Below are 5,983 nucleotides of genomic sequence, written 5' to 3'. Positions count from 1 at the left end.
CATTAAGGCAAAATAAAAAGCTGGTGGGTGTATTTACTCATATTTTATAACATAATAATTAGAATTAAATTGTTGTCCAAATTTAAGAAAATTAAAATATTACTCATTCATTACTTATAAATGCTTGGGGGTGACACGGGATGTGATGAGTCCGGCATGTGATGAAGTTTGACTTTACGTAAAAAAAAGATAATATTCAGTAATAATTTTTTTTGTAGATTATATAATATTTATAAATTTATTTTTTTAAATAATTCATTTTCTATATCGTAATTTTAGGTTCTTTATTTATTTTTCTTTATCTTTTAATATGAACTGCACTAATTTATTCTATATTTTTTTAAATAATTTATATGCTATTTTATGCTTCTTCCCTTGAAAAACATAAAGGTATTTTTTTTGAAGTAAAATGTCAAAAGTAATAATGCTTTTTGCGGTTTTAAATATAATCTATGAGAGATTTTCTAAAACATAACTAACTAAGGGATTTAAATAATAAGATTTTATTTAAAACATTCTGTTAAATAAAGATAATTGTTAAATGTATCTCAAAAAAAGATAAATATTAAGAGTATATAATTTTAAAGATAATTAACTAACTCATTAAAATTTAATTCAATTATAAATATTTTACACTCCTTTTAAATTCTAGACCATAATTTAGGGTACCAGTAGCTATGTACTTCACAGATATTAAAAAAAGTTAAATAAAACTTTAATTTTTTAATATATATATATATATATTTTTAATTATACCCTCATTAAATATTTTATATAAGTGCCTATATTTTGGACTATGTTTTCTGAAAAATGCCCTACATTATAGTATAGAGGACTAAGTAAGGGAGTATATTGAATTAAGGGAGTGTGTGCGTGTGTGCGTGTGTTTATTTATTTAAACTAAAAATATATGTGGAATAAAAGCTACTTGGACCATCTCATGTGGTAATAAATTAAAGGTGGGATATGTGGTCTTTTACATAATATATCATTTGCCAATTAACAAGCTACTTTAATTATTTAAACTTTATTACTCTTCAATCCTATTTATAGACAAAAAGTGAATACTTTTTATCATATTCATAATATCAATCATTAAATTTTTTATTACAAATTATTTTTAATCCTTCATTGAATATTAAAAAAAAATGTGATTAAAGTATCTATATATTTAAGAAGAAAAAAGTTAAAAACATATTAAATTTTTAGATAAAATTAATGAGATTTGAAATTTTCTTTGACCCTAAAAAAATATTTAAAAGTGACTTATAAATATTATGAGGGGTTAAAATAATGAGATTTGAAATTTTCTTTGACCTAAAAAAATATTTAAAAGTGACTTATAAATATTATGAGAGGGTTATGTTAATTAGGAGAAGGAAAAATATTGATTAAAATAAATTGGATGTCATCTCAAGCCTGTGTTAAAAAAAGAAAAAGTTGCCTAATTTTTGCTTCAAACATATAACGAGACTACATATTATAATGATATGTAAAATTGATTGAATAAATGTCTATGATATGTAAATGTTTTAGAAAAAATAATGTATATATTTATATTCAATTTTACACACACACATTTAATAAAATAAATATATACCTTCATTTTTTAAAGTTTGCTCATCAATTTTTTATGACATAAGAATAATTAATTATTATGTTCAAGATAAAATTTTACCAATTTCTCTTTCACTATAAACTATATTAAATTGTGAGAGATTTCATCTTCTTCATAAACATTAATGATTTAAATGCATTATTGGAATCTCAAATTATATTCAATTTAAAATACTCTATTACTTGTATGCTAAATTTACTATTTAATTATTTCAATTAATAATTATAATAAATAAATACATCAACACACTAATAATGTTCAATTATCAAAAATTCTTTATGTTGTTGATATCTAAGTATATCATAATAAAAACAATTCATATAATAAATTTTAATAACTTGATTATTATAAAAAAGTAATTTTTTTTAGAATAATATATCTTAATCAAACCTATTAACTTTTGACATGTAATTTTAGGGTAGATATCAAGCATATATCATTTAACATATCTTGGGATTTTTGTTACAGTATTTAATAAAGTTTGTTAGTAATAATTCTTATAATTTTGTTCATCAAATATAAAATGAAATCAAATGTTTTAAAAGCAATTGCCAGCATTATCTTGTTGAAAATAAGTGAATCCTATGACAATATATCTTCAAGCTACTAAAACATATGGGCTATATAAGTGTAAAAGACTATTATGGAATTGAAATGAGAATTTAATCTAAATCTCAAGGCTTCTATAATGTGCCAACTTAGAAGGGGCCAAAAATATATAAATCTTACATTTTGCTAAGAAAAAAGTAAAAAGTTAGGAGGGCTATAGCCTCTGTTAATCCCCTGCCTCCAACCCTACTTGCATGTGTCATAAGAGGCTCCAGATATGTGCTTCTTTAGATTTTGTCCCAACAATGTAAATAAAACAAGCAAAAAATGTCACTGATTATTAAAAAAATACAGTTACACGTGCTAAGAAGACCAAACCAATCATGAATGATTATGAAGCATTGATATTAAGAAAAAAAAAAAAAAGCATATCTTGTTTTATATGTATATAAACAATGTTCATTGAGTAGAATATCTTCCATCCATGCTACAATCTACTTAAGATGAACAAACAAGTTTCCAGTGTCATCTGCCTCAAATGGCTATATGTGCATTGATAACTTGGATTGAATAGTTCATGAAAACTGAACAAAAAGAAAGCAAATAGACCACTAACTACGTTTCTTTTAACATATCAGTCTGAAACTCTTGAGCACATTTCCTTAAATATTGCAAGAGTTGTAATACCTATGTTTCTTTTAGAAGCATGAAAATTTATCAGTGTACAGGGCAACCATCTACTGCTATGCCTTTAGCGGTAGGACAGGTTGCAAGAGGGCAGTGTTCACCACTAGTTCCCCACCAAGTGATACTCTTGTTCTCAAGTCCCACTGAGAAGTATATAAAGACAGCCATGAAAGCAACCCAGCATCAAGTGCTGCAGAGAGAACAAGTTGTACCTCTGCCACCATTGCTTCCTGTACGGAAGACGAAGAAGTTGAAGAATGGATTCCAACAATAATCCATGCATTGTAGTTCAATGGGTGTTGCAGGTGGCATATATGCTGTTGCTCCAAAATGACTGGAAGGTTGATCAGTGGAATCCATGATTGGTTAGGAAACGCCCTGTGTAATAGCCAAACAAGTATGGGACCAAGTGCTCCTCCAAGGAAGAAGAACCAGTTCATTGCACTGTAGTTTCCTTCAGAACCAAAGATTTCTTTGGTCCTACTAGACCCCAAATGACTGAGGCGTCGAAGAAGACGCGGTCACCGGGACATGTCCATGGACTGTCTGGAGGGAGAAACTTCATCTTGGCAAATGTTCTTGATGGATGTCAGCAGCCACCATGCTACACCAGCGTTGATGGTTCCAGCCATCATACGACCATGAACTATTCAGATATGAAAAAAATGGTGGGGTGTATCAGAAACTGTAGGAAAATGCAAGATTAATATACCTTAAGCAGGACTGTGTCTAACAAGTAAAATCTGATATGCTGTAAGCATCTGTTGTGAAATATTTCATGAGAAGTGTAAGCTTTCTTTTTAGATCATTGTTTTTGGCATGTGTGTTCCTAGCATTTACTATTGGAACATGCTTTTGCTTTGTTTACAAAGTTGAATTTAATACAGTTTACATCAAAGTGGTTGCTAGTTATAAATCATGCCCTTCCAAAAGAAATGAATGAAGCATAAAATTTACTTGACCAGAAAGAGGATGATGTGATACAATGTCTTTGAAATACGTAGTTCTTGGTGTGCTGTTTGTGAGATTGGAATACATCTATTTGGAGAATGAAGAAAAACTTTTATTTTTTTGGTCATATCAAGAGAGTTTGAACCCTAAGATTATATCCACATCCCATCCCATCTTATCATAACAAGTCTTTAGAATAAATAAATGATTGATATACCTGAACTAAGAACATTGATCTTGGAGGGATCTTCATGTAGTGTCCAAGCTTGAAATCACTTAGGAAGGAGACAGCCTGAGCCATACTTATGTAGCCATAGGTTTGAAACATACATTGGCTATCGGTCTTCCCGGGTAAATGAGACCAAAACCATACTCAGTGATAATGTTCAACCCTGGTGTCTGTATATTAGCATATAACAGTATTAGTCAAGACATGACCTTCATGCGCTCATTAATTACTGTATTCATGATAATGAATAAACACAATACACAAGATTTTCTTTTTGTTTGCTGGGAGATTAAGAAGCAAAAGTTTAATTAAATTTTCTAACCTGGTTTGTGGTGGCAGTTATGATGCTAATAGGGAGGGTAAAAATGAAGGCTATGGCTGAAGCAAAAAGAAGTCCCCACCAAGGCATTTGAACCTGATCATTTAGAAAGATACATAGAACCAAAGAAACTACAAATGTCACACCAACAACAAATAAAACCCCCATGAAGGTATGTCCTTGTATCGCTTCATCAATCTTGTGTGAATATCTTCTTTTCCTTCGGAAGAAGCACGATAACGGTCCATAATCTCCCTGCATTTTTAGTTGCACATTAGTATATAACTACATATTTTTGACACTAATCAGCATATGGACTTCTAACAAGATTGTTCAAAAAACATTACCATAATCTCCTTGTATCTTTTGAATATTTTCGTGCATATCAAAAGCAAGCAAATATTGTAACTGTAAAATATTTGAGCATTAGAAAAGAGACTCACCTTCCATAGAAACAGGCAACATGTGTTAGGGTGGCTGCTACAGTGGCAAATCCAAATCCATAAGTGAGAGCAAAAACACACTCAGGTGAATCCCTACCTTGAGCTTCATACTCAGCAAGGTTAAGCTCAAACTTGTCGTTGACAATGGCAGTTATGTTGTACAGCTGACCTTGAGATGTGAACAAGTGTGAAGAGAATATAGGAAACCTATTGGCACTATACACATTCAGGCCCCAGTAAGCTACAGGAGTCACAATATACACTATCACTGCATAGCCAATGAAGACATTGACAATGGCGAAAGAAGGGTGAGATGAGAGGGCTGAACAAGAAAGATGCCACAGCAGACCAATCCAGTGTTATGGCTCCGAGTCCTAGACCTTTCATGCCAGACCCTAACTGCTGAGCTGTGACTGACTTGGAGAATATCCAGCAAATCCATGATATGTTTGTGAGAGTTGTGAATAAGTATCCAGGGACCAGGTACCATAAAAAGCTGCAAACTAGTGCAATGAAGAAGAATTTTGACCTTGTTGGTCGTTGATCATCTTTCTCATGCAAAGTTCTGCATTATGTACATGAATGCGTGAAACTTCAATGGATATAGATGCATATTAAGATGCTATTCACTAGAAATCATAAATTTTTAAGAACAGGGCAGATGAGAAAAGTTGGTATGAAACGACAGATGAGACCAAAAACAAAGGAAGCTGGACAAACAATAAGTTTGCTAACATGGATTATAGATTAAAGTAGCCATCTCATTTTTCTACGTATTCACAACAACCATTAATTACGTTTGTTGCACTTGCACATCTACGATAAAAGAATCATGAGTATGGAAAAACGTGAATATTTTTCAACGCTTTTGTTTTTAATCCAATAAAAAAATATTTTTTGGGAATTACAGCCGCAAGCTTCAACTTGAAACATAAAGGAAGAATATATTTATCCTTATTTTAGTCTCAATCTTTCACTTAAGATTATTTTCGTCTCTTATCGTTGCATGTTATTTGAAATTATATTGATCCTTTCGTGATAATAACTGTTTCAGAGTTTCTTAACTGATGTGTTCTACCTAAAAAAATAAAGGAAAAAACTTATATACTTAACCTTCTATATTTAATGTGCTTATATTTCAATTGAATCAAGGCATGTGGATCCTTGATAGATTATTTATTCTACAA

General features: G+C 30.6%; 1 pseudogene; it reads right to left on the bottom strand.

Annotated features, from left to right (window-relative positions):
- Nucleotides 1-2,706: 2,706 nt before the first annotated feature.
- Nucleotides 2,707-5,361, bottom strand: LOC129296269 (oligopeptide transporter 4-like; annotated as a pseudogene).
- Between the last annotated feature and the right edge of the window lie 622 nt (nucleotides 5,362-5,983).

This window comes from Prosopis cineraria, unplaced genomic scaffold (assembly GCF_029017545.1).
Source record: "Prosopis cineraria cultivar Desert tree isolate PC_DT_omini unplaced genomic scaffold, ASM2901754v1 PC292, whole genome shotgun sequence".
Lineage (NCBI taxonomy): Eukaryota > Viridiplantae > Streptophyta > Magnoliopsida > Fabales > Fabaceae > Prosopis > Prosopis cineraria.
Note: the sequence above shows the minus strand (reverse complement) of the source record. Positions and strands in the feature narration are given on the sequence as shown.